The following is a 13,011-nucleotide window of genomic DNA, read 5'->3' on the forward strand; positions in this document are numbered from 1 at the left end:
TTTTTTATCTTTTTATATATTACTATGTATATAAATAATTTTAATTATTCAATATGTAACTCGCAAATGTAAACAGAGAACACGAAATTATATGCTGCATTTTTCTATACAGGAAAAGTTTCCGAGCTAAGAGAGTGTATCGTACAAAATTGATGAGAGAACGAAACCGCGTCGCGGCCCGAAGGTGCTTTTAGCCCATAATTGGCCGGCTTTTAAGACTACCGAGTTCGTTTGACGTCGCATCGGGTACTGGTGGATGGGAAAGTGGAGGTTTTATGAGGAAGTCATATTTCGGGAAAGTATAAAAGGACAAAGGGTAGAGTTGAGTTAGTTCATCGATTGATCTACTAAAATTCTTTGAATAAATGTTGAGACATTCAATATTCAGAAAAAATGGAATACGGCATCGAATACTTTTATAATATATCTTTATATTTCTAAAGATGCATATTGTTTACAATATTTTTTTTTAATAAAAATTACTCCTTAACATTGAAATTATTTAAAAAGTTACACCGTTAAATACTTTTTTTCACTTTTGAATACGTAATTTAATCAAAGAGTTTTTGCCATAATAGTACCACTCAATTTGATTTGAAAATCCAGGACCAAACATTGGATTATTATCGAAGATTTAAGTGCTCTTATTACATACAGACTAATTCATTCATTAGATATTTAAACGAACTTTGATATTTATATTATACAACTTTTTTTTAATTGGCGTTTGTGCTATTTTTGTGTTTAAATATCTATATATACTTAAAAACTTAATCAATTGTTAGTACGATTAATATTGATTTAAACTCTATAACATAATTTGTTTTTAAATTACGACCAGAAACATTCCCGAAACATACATAAGATTGGAACTTTAAAAAAAATCGTATGTAATCTGTCACCACGTGTCACCAATAAAAAAGTAAACCGTTCTAATTTCAAATAAAAGGAAGGCGGGGACCGACGCATGCACATAATTAGGCGGTAATTTTGACAGCGGGCTAGGTATAAATTTTCTTGTCAAAATATTTTTGCAAACAATCGACTTTTATATTCAACAACTACGAGGACCACACCCATTTTTAAATAACAAAACAAAACCACAATTAGCATAATAGTTACTTGCAACTGTGTTATGACTACAACAATGAACTATGTCGAATAATGAAATCGGCGTTAAAGCGATCGACAGTGTTTTGAGAGAAAAATATAAGCTATTCTAGTCATCATGCAAATAATTAATTGCGTTTCTCAATTAACCTGCCTAATAAACTGGGGACCTAACATAAATATTTAATGGTAGAAAATGGGCGGAAAGGGAAGAATTATAAAATTACCTCTCAAACGTTTCGCGGCAACGGGAAAGGGTAAGCTTTTAGGAGATTTGCACGTGATTTGCTATTTTACGTGGATTTTCTAGTACAGTCCCGCAGTGCGAGGAATTCGAATCGTTTTTTCCATATATTAACAATAAAAACTTAACAGCATATTTACATCTTATTGCAATGACCGTTGACTAATTTACCTGTATACTTACAAATATTCTACCTATTATCAAATATTTAAATTTAAATCATAAAACAATCAACAAAACGTTTTCGTTTTATCTAAAATCAAAATTATGTTTATTCGAGTAGGCTTTTACGAGCACATTTAAATCGTTATTTAACAGAACTATGTTAAGTAAAGCTACCACCCGTTCGGAATGTAAATTCTACGGAGAATTTTCTAACATTTATTATACAAAGTTAGCTTAGCTAAAAACAATTATATATGTAATATATCCTGTCTGAAAATCGACAAGTATTAGCTCCATGCTTTTATATCATCTATATAATCTTGTCTTGAATAATATGCTTTATTTTTTAAAGATTGTCAAATGTTTTGAATTTATAAATCGACAGAGTTAAAAATATCTGCGAATTTTTATTTCCTTAATATCAAAGTTCTCCCACGTAGTTTAGTTTTTATTTAATTGGATTCAATAAAAATCCTAATTGGTGATCAAAAAATCAAATTTATTTTCGTATACTCAGCATTGTAAAAACAATATATATGTTATAAAATACATATAACAGGTACATACACACAGTATATACAGTTTAGTATTTTCAGTGAATAAGTAGAATAACTAAGGAAACAATTAAATAACAAAAAGAAACAGCAACAATGATAGCAAAAACATAAGTTATTCAAAAAAAAAATATATCTCGAAATTAAAAAAATAAAAATAGATAAGGTTAAATATTTATACATAAACTTATATTTAAAAAATACAGAATGTGTATAATCCCAAGAAGCTGTTATATTCGGGTTCGGATAAACGGCTCGTCCGCCCCGTAGCAGCTATTAAAAACTTATTAAACATCATCTCGAGCAATTACCCCCCTCCACGCACCCCTTTCTAGTCAGGGAAACTTACTGGGATATCATTGGACCATCATACTGCGAGGAATTTTGAAAATTAATCTTCAACAATTTTGCTTCAAAGCCGATCCGTGTACATTTTTCTTTACCTTTTTTATCTGTGTATTTTGAGAGATTATTAAAAAATAATAATCTATATTTACATAAACGATTCGTTTGAATATCGAATATTTATTTCTTTAATAACTAGTACAATGGATTAATTACAAAATCCACAAAGTTTTTATTGATGTATCCATAATGTACAAGAATAGAAAATAAAGAGCGAATAATATATGTCAAAGTAAAATAAAATAATATCACCTAAGAGAAATTAAATTATATAACATACTACAAATTATAGAAACGTAGATAAATATAGAGCTGAGCTCGGAACTCGGATGCGGCCATCCACAGGAAACAGTCATGTCCAAGCTACCAACGTTTTCCTTTCCTCTAAGATTGCTACATTTATGCTAGCTTATGGACATATTTAATTTTAGTTCATGAATTAAGTTTGTTATTTCACACTTATTCACTATAGAAGCATTACAATTATTTATTGATCTTCAAATTAAACGCTATCGGTTCGTAATCATTTATTGAATTTTTAATTGTCATTTTATAAATAATATAGAATTTTTGCACCAAAAAGAAAAAAAAAAGTATATTTGTCAAATATTTCACATTAAATCGATCATGGCATGGCATACAAATCAATTAATACCAAGTCCACCTTTTCTAGTTCTTTAGAAATTCTACATTCTATATGTCTGATATAATATCCTTAACGCTTTACCGGAACTTATAGACTTAATATGAGTACGACTTTAATTTATATTTCAAAATTATTACTATCATGGATGCTAAAAAAAACAAAAGCATAAATACAAAATAATAATTACGTATCTACACTTTGACATGAGGTAAAATTTGTTTTTAATAAATAGGGTAATGATCCAATTCCAAAAATGTTTTCACTATTAGATATTTATCCTTGAGTGCAATTAATATCCTAAAATTTTCACAAACACAATGAATTATTATAAAAATTAGCCTTCGGTCTGTGGTCAAAATTCTAACAATATTAGAAGAAGGCAGCATTATATTCATCTCAATTTTAAGTTATAATTTATCAGGTATCAAAATTCGAACGTTATCTGACACGTGGCTGAAATAACAGATGAAAGACGTATAATTTTCGACCTCTTTGCTGTACCAATATAATATACTTCATAAATCGAACTAACGTAAGGGGTGGAAGGAGGCGGTACCGACACATGTCCCAACAAATGTCACCAATTGTTACTGATTTTCTATAACACAATCCGAACTATCTGTAAAATTATACAAAGCTAAGAAGTTTGGTTATTTGTTTAAAAGCGATAATATCAATATTATCCTTTAGAATGTCTAGAGAAATATATTTTTTGCGTTAAATATCAATTTTATTGAGAAAGATTGTAAGGCGGCGAAGTTGTAACTTTTATTACGGGTAAAACCTTGTTAAGAAGCTAAATTCTACCAAATATTACGAACTTTTTGTTTATATTTATAGTTTATCAATTTCTTTGAACATTTAATGGTTAATCGAAGTAATGGATTCGGGAAAACTTAACTATTCAAGCAGTACTTACATTCATTTCCAGTATACTATTAATATTTACTCCTCTTAACATCCTATATCTATCATGTTAATTAGTTATATATATTGATACGTGTGTTCTTATTTTTAACCTAATTAAATTTATTCTAATGGAAATAACTGCAAAATATTACTTGAAGTGTTATATTATATATAAGTGTTAATATTTTGAATACTAATAAATTATTATTTGCCGTCGAAACACTTGGCCCTTGGAGTAATGGTGCAAAAATCTTCATCAAAAGTATAACACCTCGCCTTATTGCCTCCACTGGTGACAGGAGGGCTGGTTCGTTTTTAGCTCAGAGGATCGGAATTGCGATTCAACGGGGAAATGCTGCTAGCATTCTTGCCACCATTCCACGCGGTCAAGATTTTTACAGTAACTATTTTTAATTCATATTTGTATATATTTAAGCACTTAATGTTATCAATTCTTATAAATCTGTAAAAATACTAAAATCAATAATATAAAATAGTAATATTCGAAGCAAAGCTTAGGGCTATAATATGAAAGGACAATATTAGCCTATTTCAAAAGAAAGCGATTATAAATTCGACCATTTGTGTTCGACCTCGATAACTTTGAAAAATGTAAACTGAGTTTAATAAACATTTTTCTTACTCAATATAAACTGGTGGTTTAATAAATTAAAATATATATCCTCAAGAACCTAAACTAAGAAAAGGTAAGTCTAATAATAATTGAGATACAATAATATTATTAAACTTTATTCGTAATAGAGAGATTGAACGTAGTAATGACTACAAAATAGTATTGTACATCTCTATTCCAATCAGTCAAGTATGAAAGTAGAGTCGAAAAGCAACTGCACTGTGTTATTATTTAACTTAAACTCACTTGGACAAATTTAATTTCATTATTTTTTTAGTCAAATGACAGCCAAAAAAAGATACAAAGTCTACTACATATATTTAGTACAATTGATATTAAGATCAATAATGGAGTTAGTAGCGTCATACAGACATACTTCATATGTATATATGTACTATCAAGGGTCGTCGTTTTGCGTTTCTGTATAATGCTATGAGAAGGGCGAGGGAGCCACTGTCTCAGAGCCATAGGACAACAAAGGTTTCAGTATTAACAAGGCGTAATCAATGCAGAGGGCTTCGAATCTTAAATTACACATATTCATAGGCTCTCTAGTTTTCAAATTAAGCTCATCTAGAACACTGGTCTATAAATACATACATACATACATACATAAGCAGCCCGTAAATGTCCCACTGTTGGGATAAAGGCCTCCTCTCCCTTTGAGGAGAAGGTTTGGAGCATATTCCACCGCGCTGCTCCAATGCGGGTTGGCGGAATACACATGTGGCTGAATTTCGTTGAAATTAGACACATGCAGGTTTCCTCACGATGTTTTCCTTCACCGCCGAGCACGAGATGAATTATAAACACAAATTAAGCACATGAAATTTCAGTGGTGCCTGCCTGGGTTTGAACCCGAAATCATCGGTTAAGATGCACGCGTTCTAACCACTGGGCCATCTCGGCTCGGCTATAAATACGGTGACCAAAAAACCTTGTGCATCCCCACCGACTACGTTCCCCACCGACTACGTTCTGAGCCGAGGTGCGATCTCATAGGAGACACCCTCAGGACGAACGTCACTCTCGAGCCCAAAAGGGTTCACTCTAAGGCAGAGTCGTAACACTCGCCCCAACGTTCGGTGACGCTGTAAAGGCCAGTAGGGCCAACAGCAATACTCAACCATGATACAAAAAAAAAAAAAAAAACCTTGTGCATGTCTAGTCAAAGTCTCACCGTCGCAAGTCGCTACTAATTGGCTAGCGTATTAAATGCTTTGCCACGGTCTATGGACTCATTGAATTGAACTGTATTCTATTTTTAGTAAGTATGTATTATTTTTATCTGTATATTGAGATTTTAAATTACAACGGAGCATTTTTATTACTATTTAGTATTTTATGTTTTTCAAAATAAAAGTACTCAAACATTATAATATGAAAAATATATAAATCGAATATTAAATATTTGTAATATGGATGCTTTTTTGTTACAACCATATATGTGGCCCTGTGGCGCAACGGATAACGCGTCTGACTACGGATCAGAAGATTCCAGGTTCGAATCCTGGCAGGGTCGATCTCTTATATTTTACAAAAATGATGTTTGGTTTATTAAGCTCAATTAATGGCTTTCCTAGTGTGAAGATCTCCTTTTATCACTTCAATATACCAAAAAGAAAAAAGAATAAATAGTAATTGTGTCATAATGATTTTGAATAATGTTTTTGTTATTTTCCGTATCACAAATTAAAATCGATTTACATATACATTTTACGTACTCATAGCTGAATTTATATATAAAAAAGTCTATTTAGAATATCTGAAATATTATATACATACATTTTTGTGATAATAATAATATATAGAAAGATATATTATAAATATTTGAAATGTCTGCTGGATATAGTCAACATCATATAATATATGTTTATTTTCTATAGCTGTGCGTCCATTCGAAAGTTGGGGAAAACGTGAGAAAAGGCATTTAACCTAATGTGATTCATATTAAACTCAATACACAATAAATTAATATCAATCACACTGAAACTTGCAAATAATATTTAATTTAATAAATTGACATATCGTGAACTTATTTTTGACCAATTAATATAAAGGAATCGATTGTCTCGTTGGTTTATGGGCTAGTTTCTAAGGTCTCATATCCAGAGGTCTTCTTGAGCTCAAAGACCAGCAAATCTATAAAAAGTTATAGGGTTTCCTGTTGAAAATTTCCGCTGAAGCCGAAGTCTGGAGTGTAACAATGCTCACATTTTTAGCCTCGCAGAGCACATAAATCTCTTGTCGAAGGTCTTGATATTTTTTTATATATAACTCATACGGAACTCATAAAGGCCGGCAACGCACCTGTAACCACCCTGGTGTTGTTAATGTCCATGGGCGGTGGTAATCACTTTCCATCAGGTGAGCCTCCTGCTCGTTTGCCCCCTATACCATAAAAAAAAAAATACGGAATAGCGTAACTCTTATGATAAGAAATATCTGATGATTAAAAATGAATAAATGGTCAACAAAGTTCGAATTCATAATAATTATTGTTGTTGTCAAACTAACTAAACAATTAACTTAACGATATAATTACTAGTTAAGGTAAAAAAATAATTAAATAAAAAAACTTAAACAACATTAAAAGCCTTTATACAAAACGATGCACATATGGAACTTCTCTTAAACTCCGAAACTTTGATTCCAAAGAGCGGAGAGTTAATTAAAACTACTCATGTAGTTCTGAGACATTTCTCTTATATATTCGCGGAAAATTTTCCCCGAATACGTTATAAGAATCATGTATTTTCAGTATGAATAACTCTTCCACTGATAATTTGCTAAGTACGAGTACGTATTAAGCATAAGAGTGTGTAATGTTTTCAAAGCGCTTTTAAAATCTTATTTAAAACATCACTTAAAATTCATTTTAAAATAAATATACTGTCTAATGTATGTATGTAAAATTTATACTTATAAATTAAATAATAATAATAAAAGCTTAAAACGTAAATTAAAAAAAATATTTTTTTTTTCTGCTTTTAATGCCTTCAATTACATATTTACTTTATCCACATATTGTAAAGATATCAGACCAATATAAAGAACAAGTAATTTTCAACGGATATTTATAAAATTTATTATGATATCCCAAGTCCATACGCGTAAGAAAGAAATCTCTAGTAGAGCAGTTTATTCTTCCAAAAAATAAATCTAATGAATCATATGATTTTGATCAACCAAATTATTGTATATATTTTATCGACTGAAATATATAGAGTATCAATTTCATTGTTCCTCTGGATTCCTCCGTTCTCCGTTCAACACTTTTACTAATTTACTTTAACGACCTATTATATTGAACAGGAAATAAATATTTTTACACAAATAACAATACTGATGAAATGAAATGATACTATTATCTAGTTGTATATAGGTGCAATAACATACTTAGATCGTGAACTTAGGCTACTGCAAGTAATGGAATGGCTAAATATCTTTATTATGTTATTAATAACAACAAGCTACAAATGCTTCTCTAGGTATTTGTAAAACGTTACCAATTCTAAGGATGAAATAATATGGAATCCGGAATAGTAACGGTGATTACGACAATTAAAAAAAATATATCCGGTCCGCTTACTATACTTACACATTTTAAATTAATCCAGCGTAAGTATAAATTTATATAAAATATTTTTTTATAAAATTCTGTATAAAACTACTGATTTTATTTAAAATTATTACTAAAGCTATTTTAAATTTAAATAATCGCTCTAAAGAGTTTTCATAACATTGAGATTCCTAAAATCCACGTAAATTAATTGTCATGCACAAAATCGTTTTATTCTAAAATCAGTTTCAAATAACATGAAAATTATCAGCGATCGCATCGCGGTATAGCGATATTTAAATCATGACATTTGTTTCGATAATATGATACTACAAATGATATTCATAACCAATGATAGTATCGTTAAGTAAAAAGGGTTGATAATATAATCAAATGATATGGGGTTCATACTTTGTAGTCTCGTTTTGAATTTTAAAATGTATCAAGTAAGCCTGTGTTATTCTTATGTCTAAGTATTATACAAATAAAAATAATAAAATTAAGCCAGTGATATATATTACAAACCAAAAATATATATATATTTGTATTTTATTTAAGACTTGCTGTGCACGCGACTTCGCACGCGATTGAATTTCACAAAAAAGTTATCGTTCAGTTCGTAGATTTTACTACAACTTGTACTTCTTGTATTACTTCTAATTCTGTATTTTGAAGCTTTAGTGATATTAAGTCGTTGGTAGGAGGCACCCGACGTGACGACGGAATGGTGGCAAGCGCGACAGTATTTGAACTGCAGCGTGACTTTATTATTACTTTATATATAGTTCTAAAATAAAATTAGCCGAAGTTACTCCTTATTACATTAGCTATCTACCAGTGAGTTTCGCCAAAATCGGTCTAGCCTTTCGAGATATTACCGGAACAAACAGTCAGACCAAAATTGTAAAAAACTTTATTTTTGATATGTACCGTGTATACATATCCATTTAGTAAAAAGCGGTTATTTCAGTACTACAAACAGACACTCCAATTTTATTATATGTATGTATATAGATCTATATCTATATACAGTACCTATATCTATATAGTCTACCTATGTAGACTGACAGGCTGAGCAAATTGGGCAAACTGGTTGTAAGCGGTCACCACCACCACAAGCATGTTGACGTCTGACGAGACAGATTGTAATCTGTCGAAATATTGTGAACTGTGAAATATGATTGCAATTTAATGCAATATTTTTCGCTATATTGTAATCTTTCTGTTTACAATGTGACGAGATAGATTGTAATCTAACGATTTTTGTAATCTTACGGTGACATATATACCTAGAGGGGTCGACAAAGCTCTATCTCCAAATAGTCAAGTCTTTTGACATCCGACTTCTACAATTAATCAATAACACCATTTAAATCGATCTTTCAGAATCAGAGAAAGTTACTCTTAACTAATGTAAAATCATGTTTGTTCGATGTTGGATTTGTTCAGATATAGATAAAGGATCTGGTAGATTACTATCAGATCCTTTATCCGAATCTGCTAGGATTCTCCTGGAATTTTATTTAATGGCTATTAATATTAAATAATATTTAAACAAATGGAAGAAGGGACAATGGGACTGACGTACCTGTGTAGGACAAAAGTCCTAAAATTAAATAAGAGAAAAAGAGTGTGTGCGCAAATATGCACTCTTTATTCATTCACCATCATCATCATTCATATATTCTCTCATAATCCGATGGGATGGCATTCTGTTCTTCCCGAGGCACGGGAGTGTACATTTTTGCAAGTTCCAGACTCAAACTGTTACTGTGAATATATCGTTCGAAAACCCATTACCGAACCCGACCTAGTGTTTGAACGTAGGTCTTCGAGATCTGTGGTCGTATGTCTAGCCACTAGATCAACGAAGCAATCCAGAGGGGTAAATATGAATACATAGTAATTCCTCATTAATATGACATTGCAATAGTCCTATCGTTCTACGGGTATCCGCCACCTCTGGGACTAAAAGTGTTTATGACAAAAAAAGAGTTACTTCTTTGCAATAAGTAACGAGCGGAAATACATACATTTTGGCTTTTTATCTTAATCTAAGTTTAAAGCATATACTATTTCTATTATACATAGTTAAAATATTGTTATATATTTAGACACCTGAAGTATTTTAAACAAATTAATATTTTTATAGGTTTAAAACCTTTTAAAATCTTTTATAATAATTAATAACAAAAGTGAAGGTGTTACGATTAATAATTATTCTGGACCTAAAATCACAATTAGTTAAAAGTTAAATGTATACAAATTTGGCTTAAAACCATACAGCAGATATTGAAAAGGATATATATAATGGGGAAACGATAAGATGATTCAGAAGGTTGCTATAGCAATCTTCTCGCGTTCGTCACTGTCATCAGATATCCTTAAATGTGAATTCCTCATAAAAAATTGCGTAGACGTCTTCTCTGATGACGATTTATTCATTCAGAAACGCAGCGAGTTCCTGTACCTATAATCGAATGAATCTCTTTTTTCTTACAACCATTATTTCCATGGCAAACTCCGTCACAACTTTGTCAGCAAAATGCCAATAACAATAAAATGGAGCACAGAACACATTCAAAAGTTACTCAAAGAAAAATATATGCTTGACGCTTCTTCAACCAGCAGCAACTAATGACGACCAGTCAATACAACGCTTCCTCGACGACATATGATAAATGGCTACAAAAATATAAAACGAAATTATTGTCGATTATTTGTTTAAATTGAAAACAGCATTTTAATAAATCCCCAAAACGGCTTAACGTACCTCAGTCTTCTTGAATTTCCTCATTCCAACGGCTGTAACATCCACAAACGAATACACAAACGATTCAAATTTTTTAAAATACCCTCCCTGCAAACGGAAATATTATTGAACCAAGAAGAAGGTAAAATACAGTCTGTGTTGGCTGTTGAATTTAGGATTGTTCTGGAAAAAATAATGAAACATCTAAAACCTTTGTGGCCGAGTAAGCAAACAATTTCAGACTGAAACTCTGACAAAGAAATCAATGTTTATCGTATCAAAAACAAATGCGAAAGAAGAACCGGAAAAACATAAGTCTTATATTATTAAGGATAGATTTAAATAAGCAATAAAGTTTTTGGGACCTTTGACTGAAAAATTAACACACACCACACCTCCCATAGAAGACTTAATATTGTGCGTGCTAAATTATGCACGTATGCAACAATGCACATTGTAACCGTATCGTCATAAGTTAGTACTTACCTTCCGCACTTGCACTTTGGTGCTAATAGTTTATCGCCCAAAATATAAACTTACATTATATTCATTCTGTACAGGAAACTTTAAAAAAGCATGTTGATGATTTAAAAGACCTAGCTTAGAAAAAACCTATATTTTAATTTATTGATCATTTAATTGGAATTGGAATTGGAATAACTTGCATTTGAGACTGATGTTACTTGTTATTACGAAATTTACTCAAACCGTTCGGATATATCCCCACTCTTAGTTACAGAGTTTTGTACACAATTAAAATTCTAAATAGGGACTACTTTGTCTAAAACAATAACCTATCGAAAATGGATCTTTGCCTCCCCAAAGCAAAAAACAGATTGTACAACTGATTTTTTGCTTAAATATAGACAACTAAAAAAAAATGTATTTTAGCAAAAATACCTTTTCATATGATTTATTTATGAATTTATTGAAATATTAGATGCAAATGCAATTCTTAATTTAGTTGGTAATAAACCAATTAGGACAGGATATTGAAGTGATTTGTAAATTTTTTAAGAATTTTTGGTATGAATATCCTGGTTGAGATATTCTTAGCGTAAATCATGCACCTGTTGCATAAAACCGTAATTAAAAAAAAACTTCCAAATAATTATTTTATTATAAAAACAAAAATTAACAATACTGTATGTAAGTGTTACTACAAAATAATTGAATAATTTGTATTTATAGATGAGCTAAACAAAAAAATATAGTATAGAGAACTATTAGTTTTATTATCAGTTATAGACTAGATAGTCTAATCCTAGACTAATATTTCCCAAATATCCTTCAAATCTTAATGCCATACTTTATTGGGAAATTAAATTAAATTTAAATTCGACGGGTCATGTAAGCATATTATATAGCGGAAAATATTTATGTCAGACTGTCAGTCTGACATAAATATATATTATTTTACAACCAGAGTTGTATCGATTGTATTTACAAACATTCATTCTAATTATGCTTTATTAATATTTTTTATATATTTATCTAATAAAATCCAGAGCAATGTCATTTGAATATGATGGTTGTTAATATTTATTTGAAGAAGTCAATTTAATTAAATTTAAAAGATTATAAGCTAAATATTACAATAAGTTCCTTAACCGGCCTTCACTTGGTCGTGAAGAAAAAAAGGAAAACGCAAATGTTTTTTTTTATATATTTTTTTATTTTGATCGAGTAAAACAAACATCCGCCTTCTTCTTACACAATTAACCACTACTGAGCTTCAACATAACTTCAAGCCATAATTGAATTGCACCACAAAAGCAAAACACGATAAAAAAAAAAAACAAAAAGTCACATCTCTATTTCAGCACATTTTACCTCAAGAAGTTCATACGTGATTTTGTGTTTTGTAGAACAAAACGTGGTACAATGCATAAACTTTCAACGCAAGATCTACGAGAAGGCATGGAGACAATAAAACAAAGAGAAACGTATCTGGCCTGGAGCGGTGCGACGAACTCCGTGCGGGGCGCGCGTCCGCCAATCAGCGTCGCGAACGGCTCGTCCGGGACCGC

General features: G+C 30.8%; 1 non-coding gene across 1 annotated transcript; it reads left to right on the forward strand.

Moving 5' to 3' along the window:
* Positions 1 to 6,116: 6,116 nt before the first annotated feature.
* On the forward strand, positions 6,117 to 6,189 carry Trnar-acg. The gene has a single exon. It is a non-coding gene; the product is annotated as a tRNA-Arg (tRNA).
* Positions 6,190 to 13,011: the final 6,822 nt, after the last annotated feature.

Source organism: Vanessa atalanta, chromosome 14 (assembly GCF_905147765.1).
Source record: "Vanessa atalanta chromosome 14, ilVanAtal1.2, whole genome shotgun sequence".
Lineage (NCBI taxonomy): Eukaryota > Metazoa > Arthropoda > Insecta > Lepidoptera > Nymphalidae > Vanessa > Vanessa atalanta.